This window comes from Leucoraja erinacea, chromosome 9 (assembly GCF_028641065.1).
Source record: "Leucoraja erinacea ecotype New England chromosome 9, Leri_hhj_1, whole genome shotgun sequence".
Lineage (NCBI taxonomy): Eukaryota > Metazoa > Chordata > Chondrichthyes > Rajiformes > Rajidae > Leucoraja > Leucoraja erinaceus.
The window spans coordinates 43,956,478-43,972,167 of NC_073385.1; the positions used below are offsets into that span (position 1 = coordinate 43,956,478).

The 15,690-nt window shown below is 43.0% G+C and overlaps 1 protein-coding gene across 2 annotated transcripts in view; it reads left to right on the forward strand.

The window, feature by feature from the left end:
- Positions 1-15,690, forward strand: part of stxbp6 (syntaxin binding protein 6 (amisyn)) — a 223,586-nt gene that overhangs the window by 137,673 nt on the left and 70,223 nt on the right. The gene's annotated exons all lie outside the window — the stretch shown is intronic.

A 15,690-nucleotide genomic window follows, 5' to 3' on the forward strand; every position in this document is an offset into this window, starting at 1 on the left:
TAAATCGTGCAGGCATTTCTCTCACTGTTATGATAAGCAATGCTCCTTTGCAAAGATTCAGGCCAAACTGCAATAATTTCTTCAATGTTTTTTTGTGCCGATACTCTTGAACAAATACATATTAGAAACATAGAAAATAGGTGCAGGAGTAGGCCATTCCACCCTTCGAGCCTGCACCACCATTCAATATGATCATGGCTGATCATCCAACTCACTATCCTGTACCTGCCTTCTCTCCATACCCCCTGATCCCTTTAGCCACAAGGGCCACATCTAACTCCCTCTTAAATATAGCCAATGAACTGGCCTCAACTGCCTTCTGTGGCAGAGAATTCCAGAGATTCACCACTCTCTGTGTGAAAAATGTTTTCCTCATCTCGGTCCTAAAAGATTTCCCCCTTATCCTTAAACTGTGAACCTTGTTCTGGACTTCCCCAACATTCTCAGCAGGGACTATTAAATTAACTTTAAATGGGATTCAAAAATGCTCATATTTTTAATTTCCATTTAATTAAAACTGTTCAATGTGGCGAGCATGACGTATTCAATAATTGTAGAATTAAGACTAATTTCTTTTACATGTGTTTGAAAAAATATCACAATAGGGATTTTGCAGCATTATTACATGTGCCTGATTTAACACCATTGCAGGGCAATGATTTTGTATTTGTTGGAAGGATTTTTTTCCCCTCTGCTGCACTTGGTTCGACAAACTCTCAAGTCTGGAGATTAAAAATGACTCATCACCAAAATGCGGAGTTACAACCTTGAATATATGATTTGTAGTCTTTTGGGAGGGAGTGGGGTTGGATATTGAAGACTTTGAAAGGTGCTATTTCTGAAAGTGTTACAGCAGACCATTAAAGATGGTGTGATTTATGCCAGTGTATCTCAGTGCTCTTGAATAAATTCTGTCTGGAGCAAAGGATTAATTTAACGTTCTACCAATACAGTAGCAGCACAAACAGGTAGCAGCCTTTCCACTCACTCACAATGCAACTTCATGGATTAATGTATTATTGTTTTAAACTGTTCTTTCTCCATCATTAATCCGAATCCCCCAAAACCTGCTCGTACTGTAACATTTTCAAGTTACAAAGGTCATATTCCTTTAAAGATTCAAATAAAAAATGTGAATCCATGGGTCTCTCTCACTTCTGCCCGTCGGGGACTTTGTAGGCAAAAGTAGGAACTCATTTCACTCGGTCTTGGCAACATTAGTGAATCCATTCCAAGGAAAAGTCTGGAAGAAGGAATCCGACCCAAAATGTCACCCATCCTTTTTCTCCAGAGAGACTGCAAAACTTGCTGAGTTAGTTACTCCAGTACTTTGTGTTTATCCGTTGATGAAAAGTCTGCTTGGCAGAAGGGCGTGAGATCTGTTGCTTTATTAATGTTTTACTTCAATAAATAGAACCGTTATAATGTGAAGGTTCTTTCATCAATATTAATCCAAATTCATGAAAACCTGCTTGTACTGTTACAATTTCATAGAATGTGGGTACATAAGAAGAGTACAGTTCTGTCGCAACGGCAGCAGACAGTCAGGGTGGGCAGTAGGACATCAAAAACCATAGCCGTGAGCACTGGCTCACCCCAAGGCTGTGTCCTAAGCCCCGTGCTGTTTAGTCTGCTGACACACGACTGTACTGCTAGACTCAACAACAACTTCATCAACAAGTTCGCTGATGACACAACAGTGGTGGGTCTCATCAGTGACAATGATGAGTCGGCGTACAGGATGGAGGTGGAGCTGCTCACAGGTTGGTGCAAATCCCACAACCTCATTCTCAACGTGGGAAAAACTAAGGAGATGGTGGTTGACTTCAGGAGGGCGGGGAAACAACACCATACACCTCTGCACATCGATGGAGCTGATGTGGAAAGGGTCAGCAGCGTGAAGTTCCTAGGACTACACCTGTCAGATGACCTGACGTCCACGGCCAACACCACAGCACTGGTCAAGAGAGCCCAGCAGCGACTACACCCTCTCCGAAGACTACGTAAAGCAGGTCTCCCCACTACACACCTACGGACTTTTTATAGGGGGACAATCGAGAGCACATTGACCTACGGCATCACTTCCTGGTTCGGGAGCTGCAAGGCGTACGAACGGCACCAACTAGACAGGATTGTGAAGACCGCCAGCAGGATTATTGGTGCTCCACTCCCTTTCCTGCTGGACATATACAAGAAGAGATGTATCAGCAGCCATCTCCATCATCAAAGACCCCTACCACCCATCGCATCACATATTCTCCATCCTGCCATCTGGGAAGAGGTACAGGAGCATTAGCTGCAAAACCAGCAAGGATGCTCCTCAGCTTCTTCCCACAGGCTATAAGACTGCTAAACGGACTTTGCCCCCTGCCAAAGTATCGCGCACCAACCACCAACCTGGACACACTGCAGCAGAGCCACTGTTGTGCCGCTGCTGATCGGAACGCCTGTTGAATGTTTAGTAGAGTGTTAAATTTGTTCATGATATATGTATTTTTATTTCTATTTATTTTTAATGCACACTGAATGGACACTGGTTGAGCAACGTTTTTTTGTTTCCTCTGGGTATGTTAATACTCAGGAAATGATAATAAAGATATACAATACAATACAATACAATACAATACAGTACAATAGCCGAACATGAAGCCAAGTTAAACTAATCTCCTCTGTCTGCACATGATCCACACTGCTCCATTCACTCTGTGTGCTTATATAAAAATCTCTTGTATGTCACAATTGTATTGTGCGAGTTACAGGCACCCATCACTCTTGGTGGAAAAAACATTTGCAACACATATTTACTCCCCTCTGACCTTAAATCTATGCTCTCTTGGACACACACGCCTTACAATTACTCCAGACACAGCCTAACTAAATTTCTATAAACCTGCAACATGACTTCCTGACATTTTTGCGCAATAACCCGACCGATGAAGTCAAGCATTTCATGTGCTGCCTTTACCACCCAATCTACTTGAGTTGCCACTTTCAGGGAGCTGTGGACTTGGTTTTCACCATTGTCAGTTTCATGCTTGGCATCCTCAATAACCTTGGCCTTGATTTCTCTGTTGTCATCCCTGCTGATCTTAGTTATAACTGATATCCTCTTCCGTGCAACTTTGCATCCCCTTCCCACAGAAAGGTGAGTCCTGGAATCTCATGCTGTGTGTTCCCTTTCATTGAATATATGCACAGATAGCAGAAATATTGGAACTTTGATTAACTTTTCATTGTGAAGGCCTTTCATGCATCTCTTCTGCTAAATTAGCGACATTGTGGATGGTTACTTTTCTCCCCATAAATGTAGACCATTATGGTCTACAATAAATGCTAGCTGTTGAAGAGAAACATTGTATTAGCCAAATATGAACAAACTGCAATTATATGGCGGACGAATAAGCAAGCCATGCGTGGGGAAACAAAGAGATCTTTATTGCCAAAGTAAAGAGAACAGCATACACGCGAATGGGGGAAGGATAACCCGGGGTTCATTATATATATATACAAGGGCACACCCCTAAACCCCGAGATGACTCCTTCCCGCCAAATCCAGTCACGTGACCCTGCCCCTGACTGCCGAGGGTTTGCACAGTAAGTGGCCTAACCACCGGGTGGCGCCACAATTGGATCTTTATTGTGCGGTGGATGAGAAGCTGCATACGCACTAAGATGAGTTGGGTTAAAAGTGCTTAGATACAGTTTTATTGCTGTGTTATTTTGTTCGAAGGAACCTAGAACGTAGGAGCTGAATCTTTTTTCAATTTAGCACCCACTGACAATCTGGGGAAAAATAACCATCAGAGAAGAGAACACTTAGCCCAATTATGGCAAGATGTATCACCCAATCAAGAATGATCCCATGTGTGATATCTTCATTTTGCAAACTTATCCATGTTGAAAGCTACTCAAATGCGTTTGTCAGTTAATTGTAAAATTCCTATGTGTGCTCAGTCACTCCAATTTGAGTGGAAGCATCTACGATAAATGGGCCATTTCTTTCAATCTGATGCAGGTTTTGGCCTGAAACGTTAGACATCCCTTTGTCTTCACAGATGATGCTTGACTTGCTGAGATCATCCAACAATTTTTTTTTGCTTCAATAGTGAATCTTCAATCTAATGAGGAAACATTACATTTTGAACCTCTATGGCAGGAGAAGCTACAATTGTCTGTGATTAAAGTGATTTAGACTAAGGGCACAGAGGTGGCACAAATGGCGCATCAGCAGAGTTGCTGCTTTGCAGCGCCAGAGATCCAGGTTCAGCCCATCTGCATTACTGCTACAAGTTTGTTTCTGAAACCCTTTACCTTTTTTTTCCCCTGGAAGCAGGGGCATGCCCAGCCTGACTCACCGGCTATATCGTTCTGCCCTGAATTTTGAACTCCTACATTGTTTTATCAATGTCTTTTCCTCTACATTCTCAGCCTCTAACTGCTCCCAGCCAGTCATTGACCTGATGATCTTGTCTACACTTGTCCGACCATGTCAGAGACATGCTCGCTCTTCCACTCTTCCTGCAGCTTAACAAGCTGTTTCGGATTCCTTCCTCGTTCTGATGAAGGGTCTTTAACCCACAATGTTGGCTCTGTTACTCTTCCCACAGACGCAGCATGGCCTGCTGAGTATTTTCAGCAATTTCTGTTGCTTTTATGTTGCTCTGGATAATCACATCTATATCATTTAATACTTTTAGCATTTGGAATTATTCAGGGTGCTAAAGACAAAGATGGTGGACCTGCCCACATGTTGGTTAGTAAATTTATAGTTGTTTTTAAACTTGAGCAATCATCCAATAAAGGGAGCAAATGTCTTAGTTTCTGGCCAGTCTGACAGAAGAAAATGTCAAGCATTGAAATTACTTTCAGTAAGCACTGATAATATATACCCAACATCTGCAAGATATAATGCTGATTAAAATACTTTACTGGCAATAAAAATGTTCTCCAAGAAGTTACTGTTGCATTATTGCTAAAAGCTGCTTTGCTGTATATTTTCCAATTGTGTTGGGATAAATTTGGACTATATAAAATTCTGCACTGACAACGTCACTACCCACAAAGATATAAAGATCTTCCCTAACCAGAAGCCGTGGATGAGCAGGGAGGTCAGACTCCTGCTGAAGGCTCGCGATGCTGCTTTCAGATCTGGCAACGCTGAGGGATACAGCTCATCCAGGGCCAATCTGAAAAAGGGAATTAGGAATGCTAAACTCAATCACAAACGGCAGATCGAGGAGCATTTCCAAAACAACTCTGACCCCAGGTGCATGTGGCAAGGAATCAAATCCATTGCCGATTACCATAAAGTTAACACCCCCCCCCCCCAGACAACGCCTCCCTTCCTGACGAGCTAAACTCCCTTCCTGACGAGCTAAACCACTTCTATGCTCGGACAACAAAACTCCAGCCATCAAAGTTGCTCCACCCCCGAACGAACAACCCCTCAGTCTCTCCACCTCTGCTGTACAAGATGCACTGAGCAAGGTGAATGAGCACAAAGCTGCCGGCCCCGATGGCTACCCCGGACGGGTGCTCAGGGCATGTGCTGGACAACTATCCCTGGTCTTCACTGACATTTTCAATCTGTCACTGGCCCAGGGTGTTGTCCCCACTGGCCTCAAGACATCAACCATCGTGCCAGTGCCCAAACAATCAGCTACAGGGAGTGTCAACAACTTCCGCCCAGTGGCACTCACCCCTGTCATTGCAAAGTGCTTTGAGCAGCTAATCCTGGCTCACCTCAAAGCCAGCCTACCCCCCACACTGGACCCCCATCAGTTTGCCTACCGGACCAACAGGTCTGCATAGGACGCCATATCGGCGGCCCTACACTCTGCCCTGACCCACCTGGACAGCAATAACACCTACATCAGGTTGCTGTTCGTCGATTTCAGCTCCGCCTTTAACACTGTCGTCCCCGCTAGCTTGATCACCAAACTTAGCGGACTTGGCATCTTCCTCTGCAATTGGACACTGGATTTCCTCACCAACAGACCACAGTCTGTTAGGGTCAACAACCTCACCTCCTCCACTATAACACTGAACACCGGAGTGCCACAGGGCTGTGTGCTCAGCCGTCTCTTCTACTCCCTCTTCACCCATGACTGCTTCCCTAAGAATGGCTCCAACGCCATCATTAAATTTGCCGACGACACCACGGTAGTAGGACTGATCAGTGACAACGATGAGTCAGCCTAAATGTCATATGTGAAATGGAGAATATTAGGAATGTTAGATGTGCCACCAATACAAAGCAACTTAGGCTGAATAATATTGTTGGCCCATATATGTGGTGACATTTCTCGATCAATTGAAGCATATAAACAGAATTTGATGGTTAACAACATGAAATGTTGCTGCCCTATCAGGGGATTAATAATTACTTCAGTTGAGTGGTGGAGGTTATTTCTTACAAACTGAGGTTTAGGAGATTTTCAATTGTGTTATACAGTTAACTCCTCTGGTAAGCTAATAAAGGTCTAACACTATTTTCCCTTGAATGAAAATGCTGAAAATTCTGAACAGGTCAGATAACATCTGTGGAGAGAGAAAAAAATCCCATTTCAGATTGATGACCTGTTGTGAAAACGGAAAAAAGCTGGAAATGAACCAGGTCGGCAGAGTTTCTGCAACCTTAATTTGTTTCACATTTAATTTTTGATAGATCTGTTGAAAGGGCATCAACTTGAAATATTTAACTCAGGTTGTGGCTGGCTGCACAAAAAAAACCTCATGTGGTGAAACAACAAATGAGTTTGAAATTCTCTATTTTAGCAAAAAAAACAAATGTCACATTTCAGACTGGTGGGAAAAATGATAATACAGTATGTCATGTTGGTGTCCCTTTGGAAATGGACAAAAATATTTCTGCACTTCAACAAGGGGTCTTTAATTGGGTCTCGGAGTGTGACAAGTGGTATTCCTCAGAGATCAATGCTGGACCCATAATTTTTGACATCCATAACAACAAATTGTATGAGAATGTACAAGGTGTAGTTTGTAAGTTTGCACACGACCCTAAAATAGGTGATATGAAGATAGTAGAGGAATTGCCGAATGAACTTTAATTCAGATAGAGGCATAAGGAACTCTCGATGCTAGTTTCCAGAAAACGACAAAGTACAGGAATAACTTAGCAGATCAGGAAAAATCTCTGGCTAACATGGATCGGTGACGTTTTGGGTCATTTTGACAAACAATTATATATATGATTACAATCAAGCCAAGCTGATTTCCAGATTTTTGTATCCATTATTTTTTGACTAACATGCAATCGCCTCATGATCTAGGCTGATTTGGGTTTCGATATTCAGCTGTCAAATTTATTTTTAATGTTGCTTATTATACTTAAGCTGATAATAGTCTGAAGTACGGCCTCGACCCAAAATATCACCTATTCTTTTTCTCCAAAGATGCTGTCTGACATTGAGTTACTACATCTTTTTGTGTCTATCTTCTGATAATACATGTCAGTCCATTTAATAGTAGAACTTTGCGGTTTAGTTTAGATTCCATTTCTGATGTATTGTACACTCTCTGCACAACCTTTTCATCCGTCCTGATTCTACAGAGCCAAAAAGCTCCGAAAATCCATTTTTATCAGGCTTGGAGTAGCAAAAAAGCTCGTGTTTGGAGAATGTTAGGAATGCCTGCCCCAAAACAAAGCAACCACGGCTGAATAATATTCTGGCCCTACTGTAGCGGCTTTCCTCGATCAATGGAGACCGGGAAACAGAATTTGATGGTTAAAACATGAAATGTTCTGCCCTATCAGGGGAATCATTGCTTAAGTTGAGTGGTTAGTCACTGTTTAGTTTAGGAGATTTTTATGTGAAGGGGGGGTGAAGGGGTAAACTTTAAGCTTCTAAAGGTCTAACACTATTTTACCTTGAACGGAAATGCTGAAATTTCTGAGCAGGTCAGATAACATCTGTGGAGAGAGGGTGATAACCTGTGCAAAACGGAAAAGCTCTGGCAGCAGCTCGGTGGCAACGGTGGGGCAGCGGGCGGCGCCGGTTGTAGCTCTGCAGACCCCGGCAACTCTACCCCTGGCTGCGAGGCGCTCCAAATCCAGCGCGGTGCCGCGGCCACAAAAAAACGCCCCGTGCTGAAACCGCGAATGAGTTGGGAAAGTCTCTATTTTAGCGGCGACGTCGCGACTGGTGGGAAAATGATACCATGTCATGTTGGGTCCCTTTGAAATGGACAAAAAATATTTCTGCACTTACAAGGGGTCTTTAATTGGGTCAGAGTGGAGGCCTGTGCAAGTGGTATTCCGGAGCAATGCTGGACCCATAATTTTTGCCGATCCACACAACAAATCGCGAGAATGTACAAGCTGGAGTTTGTAAGTTTGCACGCGCAATAGGGGATATGAAGATAGTAGAGGAATTCGGATGCTTTAAACCGGCGCCGCATAAGGAACTCTCGGATGGAGCCCCAAAAAACCGCGAAGTACAGGAGTAACTTAGCCGATCAGGAAAAGGTCTCTGACGAACATGGAATTGATGTTTTTGGGTCCCCTTGACAAACAATTACACACCACCACCATCAAGCCACCATTTCCAGATTTTTAAATCCATATTTTTTTGACAAACATGCAATCGCCTTGTGACTAGGCATTTATGCAATGATTCTCAAATTTCTCCGGGGATTAGGCAGCTGCTCCAGACTTTTCAAGCCGCCCGCGCTACCTACCTAATCTACGCTAAAAATCTTCCATTCTGAAATCCGAAAATGTCCGAAATCCGACAAGTGTCTGGTCCCAAGGCTTTCGGATAAAAGGTTGTGCACCTGTACTTCAATCTCATCAACCTAATAGATGTAATTTCTACCCCTATTTGTTATTTGCATAAATTGGCCAAGTGCAAAGTCAACAGTCACCAAACCCTGCTGTCATCACAGCAGCAACCCGGACAGCATAAACTAATTCCCCAAAAGTATACTTCCAGCAAAATCAGAGTTCAGGAGAAAAAGGACAGAAATTAAGGTCATAGAGACAGTTTGTGGCAGAAGATAGTGTTGGAAGCAGATGATGTAGTTAGTGGTTAATTATATCACAAGCTGATAGCAGACAAAATCGATAAGATTACCTTGCAAAAATGGAGATAAGGAAGTATGACAGCACTTGCTTGGATAAGGGAAATCTGCTTCCAGTCAGCCACTATCAGTTATTTTTAACCCCATGCTAATTAAGTTTTCATATCATTCCATATCTTTTCTTTACAACTATCCCAGGGCCTAGTGACGAAAGGGAATCTCTGTTCCTATTTGTACTCACAAAAAGGAAATGTTTGCAACAGTAAATGACTGTCCCAATAAACTATGTGTCTGGCAGAATTATTTTCCTTCTCTTCTGCCAATACTTCTTTCTAACTTTTGGGAAAACACCGTAAAACGGCTGTGGATGTTTAGAAACATTTTGAACAAAAAGTGAATCACGCATTTACAGCTTTTGTTGCATTAATCTCACTCATAGTAAGAGGAAGATAATTCCTTTTAACAAGCAAGAATAAACGCTCCAAAGTTACTACTTGTCAAAATCCCTTGGATGCCATTTAGCTGTTAATGTTTTCATGCATCTGAGATAGAAAATGTTTGGTTAAATGTTATGAAACGGTTTACTCATAGATTTGACATGCGCACACATTTTATGTTCCACAGACCAATATTCCACTCAATACCATTGTCTTTGTATTCCCAATTTGCACAGTACTGCAGTAAATGTGCACTCTGTTGTACCAAATGAGAATGGAAAAAGTGCCAACTGGAAATAGATTTTTTAAATTAAATTCCCTGAGCTTCTGTTGTACGAATTACAACACTGGAGGTACTTCGCTCTTTTTTTCGCTGTTCGGCATCATTAATTCATGGAGTTTGAAGAGCATACTTCTATTTTTAAAGCCTAAAGCATGTTGAACAAATTGAGCTTGAAATTTACTGTTAATGAGATGCCTCAAAGAATATGCAGCACTAAATTGATGTGTTCAATAAATAGCACATCATATAGATTCAGGGTAGTATATAAGGTCAGACTTTAATTGTAAGGAAAGGCTTACATTGTATTGGTGCCATTTTCTACTAAAAATTGAGCATTTTGAAACTAACATTATTCTCCTATGCAGTTGTCAATAAACAGGGGGCCTGGGTTGTGGTTAAGTGGAGGTCATAGAGGGGTTGTAGCAAAGGGAAGAAAGGATTTGATGAGATTAAATGTTTCTTGATGAGCACTTGATAGCCAAGACATTGGAGATGATAAACCAAGTGTCATAAACTGATACAGCATGGAAACAGGCCCGTCAGCCCATCTTGCTCATGCCGACCGAGATGCCCCATCTACACGATTCCTACCAGCCTGCGTTTGTCTCGTATCCCTCGAAATGCTTGTAAATTGGATAAATTATTCATGGATATGATGGGCGTGGTCTGAAGGGTCTGTTTTGGTGTTATATGACTATAACTCCAAAGAAACTAAATGGAACGACTGAGGCAAAAATAAATGAAATAGGTTTTCCAAAATCTTATCGTTCCATCACATCGTAAGAATAGAGCTGTGTTAAAATCATGTGCATCTGAGTTGAGATGAAATTGCACTGGAAATTGTACCAAATCATGATGAGCTTTGCTTACTAATTATTGCAGAATGGTAGAAGAGAAGATTTATAAATCGTCTTAAAGGAACAGGTGTGATTTTCACTATGTATGTTTATCAGACTAAAATCAAGCATATGCGTAAAAGTACGAAAATGCATCCACCCTCCTTCTAGATCGGGTCCAATAAGTGAAGGAGCATTGCCTGATTAAATTTTGCAAAATTAAGTTGGAATGGGAGTAACTATCAGCACTGCATTAAGTTTATAAAAAGTAGAGTGTTCAAAAGGAACTTTGTGGTGACATGGTATATATAAGTAGACTAGCAGGAAAGGATTTTTATAAACATTTAACGACAGCAACTTGTAAGCAGCATTTAGACAAACACAAGAGCAATCATTAAGTAGAGGGATTTAGACCGTGTGCATGTACACATGTGCAGGCACAGGCACACAATTATTGTCATGGTCATTCAGTCATGGTGTTCCTGTGTTGCACTGCTCATTTTCAATAAGACTGAGATCATTGGTGAGTATCCCTGGAACCATTCCAATATCTGCACCCTTTTCATATTTCCTAAAGTGTGATGCTCATAACTTGAGTTGATACTCTAGCTGTGGCCCACCCACCCTGTGTTTATTATGATTTTCATACTCGTATACTATTAAAGCCCAGCATCCCAGAAGCTTTTTTTTAAACCAAATTCTCAACCTACTCTGCCACTTTCAATGAACTAAGCACGCACCTCAGAGTTCTCTGCCCCTTTTCCAGGATTATGTTCTCATAAAGACTATTATTTTCATCTGTGCAGTTCACTGCATTTCATGCTTTGTGGCACGGTGATCTCTTGTGCAGTAATTTTTTGATTCTTAAATTCTGATTATTTAATTCTGGTTCTGACATTTCCAATGCTGTCAAAATGTAACAAGGCCATTTGACTACTGGGAGCTCCCAATTATTTAATTACAGCTCTGTCTAAAAATATCTGGCATAGTAATTTCCCTTCATAATATATTTAAAAATTTGCCTCCTATGGTGTTTGGAAATCCGTTTTTCTTCCTAATTGCATTGCAACTGTTGTATAATGATGTTATTTCATTGATATAATTTATTTTAACCAAATTTGAATTTTCTTTAGTTTCTATGGTTTATTCTACGGCCGTAGGTACTCGGGGCTATTTTTTTACTCGTGGACATTTTTCATCAGGCTGGAAAAAACGTCCCGACTTACGTGATGCCCCGAGTACCTACAGATGGCATAACAAGCCGCTACAATATATCCACGGACTCCTACGGACTCGTTACGAACATTCTGCGTGTTTGAAAACTCGGGAGAATTCGTGAATGACTCCGGAGAATTTGTGAATAACTCGGGAAAGTGGGACAGGCCCTTTAGTCTCGCTAATTTCCTCTTGAGTACAAAAAATGCCTAGGTGCAATATTTTGTGGAGCTTTTTGGGCTGTCATGTAATGTGAGTTGATACGTAATGGAGGTCTCTCAAACAAACCATGAGTCAAAATAATATTCCTCATTATTAATGTTCCTCATTATTCCTCATGTAGCTTTGTGAACGCAACTTAGATCGCAACTTAGGACAAGTTAAAGTTAAACTCAAGTATAATAGGTAGAGCAAAGGGTGTAGAATATAGTTGTCTGTGTTGTTACGCAACAGTTCCAGAGAAAAAATGTGATTTCAGAGAGGAAGAAGAGATTCTTTGGATCGGAAAAAAATAGCTTATTGAAAGACTGTTCGAGAAGCCAAATAACAGAGGGGAAGAAGCCGTTCCCCGAGTCTGGTGTGGAATTTCTGTATCTTCTGCCCTATCGGAGTGGGGTGAAGAAGGAATGAGCGGGTGGGAAAGTTCTTTGATTATGTTGGCTGCTTTCTGGAGGCAGTGTGAAATATAGATGGTGTCATTGGTGGGGGAGTCTGGTCTGTGTGATGGACTGGGCTACATCGACGACTCTGTAAATTCTTGGACAGAGCTTTTCCCAAACCAAACTGTAATGCAACCCAACGGTGCTTTCTATGATGCATCAGTGGAAGTCTAATAGTCTTTAGAGACGTGTCAAATCTTCTCAGTCTCCAGAGGAAATAGAGGCATTAGTGTGCCGCCTTGGCTGTTACTTCCATGTGGTTAGTATACGACAGATCATGACTGTAAAGGGAGTATAGTAAGGGACTAAGAACACATCCTTGTAAGGCACCAGTGTGAGAATTATTGTGGAGAAGGCGTTGCCCTTTATCCACATTGATTGTGGTCTATGGATCAGAAAGTAAAGGTTCTCATGGCAGAGGGTGCTGACCCCTAATTTGGAAATGTGTTTATATGGGATTATAGAGTTGAAGGCAGAGCTGTAATTAATAAATAACAGTCTGAAAAGTGGGATAAAGGCATTATTGCAGTTGCTCTGATACCAAGCATGGACTTAACGGGCCAAATAGTTGTCTCCTACTTTATGATAAATGCTAAAGACCAGTAAGTGTGATTAGAATAAACTAACCAAAGATGACCCAGTTTAGGAATCCTATTTTCAGATCATTGGTAGGTGAAGTCATAGAATTGAATGTAATTCATCTTTATAGTGGAGGTGCAAAGAGTACTTGCTGTTGGGCTTATCCCAAGGCATGTCACCAAATAATGTATTCAACTTCTATAGTTATACATTGGAGAGCTTGGTGGAGAGCATACAGTGGTTGTGCCACAGCCTGGCTTTGTAACATGAAAGACCAAAAGCTAAGGAGGCTACAGAAAATACTGGACATTGCGCAGCCTATCACAGGTAGAGATCTTCAGGAAGCACTACCTCAAAATGGCAGCTAATAAAGCTGAAACAAATAATAATGTTATTGCTCTGTTCCCGGTGGTATGACAAATTAAACCCTCTTAACTCCTTGAAGGATATGGTGAGAATACCAAGGAATTTAAAAGAAATTTGGAAAAAGATCAAGTCTCAGTAGGCTATAGAGATCAGGAGGGGGTGATTGAGGTAAACGTTATGTTGTGTGAGATTTTTCGTCGACATTCATAAGGGAGAGAACGCAGCATTGTATTTGCTGCTGGAGGGGTTTCGGAGTGAACCAAGTCTTTGTCATGTCGAACTGAAGAAACGTATTTTCATTGTGGCATGTTCTAACCTTTGTTATTGAGCATTAGAAATTTGAGTAAAAAAGTTTGACAAAGTGATTTCAGCATGTTGTGAACATTTACTCTGTACAGGAAAAGGAAAGGAGGCCATGTTCCAACCTGGTGATGTATGAGATTGGAACATAATGACAATGTGCAGACCAGTTATATTGAGGCAGGCTGGCCTATGTTTTGACGGTAAAGCACACTTCAATACAAGTTGAGAAATGTGGGATTTCTGACTGTTAATCCTACTAAGCGGAAATATTGCCAAGTTCTTTGTGCATCTCCTATGGACCATGATGCATTGGAGATGATAAAGACATTACAGGTGCACAATCTTTTATCCGAAAGCCTTGGGACCAGACACTTTTCGTAATTCGGAATTTTTCGGCTTTCGGAGTGGAAGATTTTTAGCGTAGATTTTAACGGCTGGCTCAGTGGTAGAGTGCTCGGCTCATATCCGCAAGGTCGCGAATTTGCGCCTCGATCCCGGCAGTTACTCGATCGCGAGTTTGAGTCTTCAATGTAGTTTTTTCTAGCAGAATAGGAGAGAATAGGGAGGGTTAGGCTGGGATCATTCTCTGCGAGATAGTGCGGGAGACAAGTATAGGAGAGGTGTACTGACTGTGTGGGCAGAACTTTGAAAGTGATTGCCCACCATTCTCAAAAGCCGCTGTGTCTCCCTGTCCCTCCAACTCCAGAGGAATCCGCTCCCCGATGGGCCGCTACGGCGACAAGTGGCAGTTCGCCCACAGCCCGAGCTGCGCCATCCCAAGAACAAGACGTACCTTGCACACCATCAGCTTCTGCCCATACGTGTTCCTCTGGAGTTGGAGCGGGGCTGGGCTGGAGTTGCTGATCTGGGATCTCCGTGCTTGCAATGGGCCTGGGGGTCGGTGTCCCGATGAGGGGGCGCAGCTCGGGCTGTGGGCGAACTGCCACTTGTCGCCGTAGCGGCCCATCGGGGAGCGGCTTCTGGTGGTCCTGGCGTCTCCGGCCACCCCCCTGTACAGGAGCTGAGACTGGGAACTGTACCGCCCTTTCAGGTGAGCAGGAGAGTGGGGTTGTTTGCAGTTGCAGAGGGAGGGGGCAAGGGTGGTACAGTTCCCAGTCTCAGCTCCTGTACAGGGGGGTGGCCAGAGACGTCACAGCCAGAGCTGCGCCCCCTCATCTGCAACCCCAAGAACAAGACGTACCTTGCACACCATCAGCTTCTGTCCCTACGGGAAGCGTGTTCCTCTGTAGTTGGAGCGGGGCTGGGCTGGGCTGCTGCTGGCTGTGGGTGTCTGGGATCTCCGTGCTTGCGGTGTGCCTGGGGGTCGGTGTCCCATTGGTCCTGACGTCTCCGGTGACTGGCATTGTATGCTGGCATCGCCGACGTGAAGACAGTGCAAAGCCCCCGCGCCGGTGCAATGGGCGGGGAACTGGAGAGGGGAGGGAAGGGGTCACACACATGGCCGGGAAGCAGAGGGGTGTAGGTGGGGTGAAACTGAAGGGAGCGACAATCTGCTGCTGCCTGCCAGCTGAGTTAAAACGTTCCCACGCAAGACTCACGATACACTGTGTATCGTGAGTCTACCGTGGGAACTTTTTAACTCAGCGGGCAGGCAGCAGCAGATTGTCAATTATTAACCCTCCCGCGCAATATACCCTCACCTCTTTTATGAATGGGGATTTAGTTCCCCTTTCTTCGAGGACCGACTGGAGGTTCCGCTGTCACCTCTGCGGGCCGCCCTCGGTAAACGTCTTCAAGGACCTTTCTTCAAGGACTGAAAAAATGTTCGCTATTCGGAGCTTTTCGTTATTTGGATCTTCGGATAAAAGGTTGTGCACCTGTATTTGCGTGTTCTTGAAAATTATTTAAATGATATGTATTACTACCATCAATCAATTTGCCACCTAATGAAATGGGCACGTGATCTGCAGGCTTTTGGCATTGCTGTCAGAATATTGAGTAACCAGTAT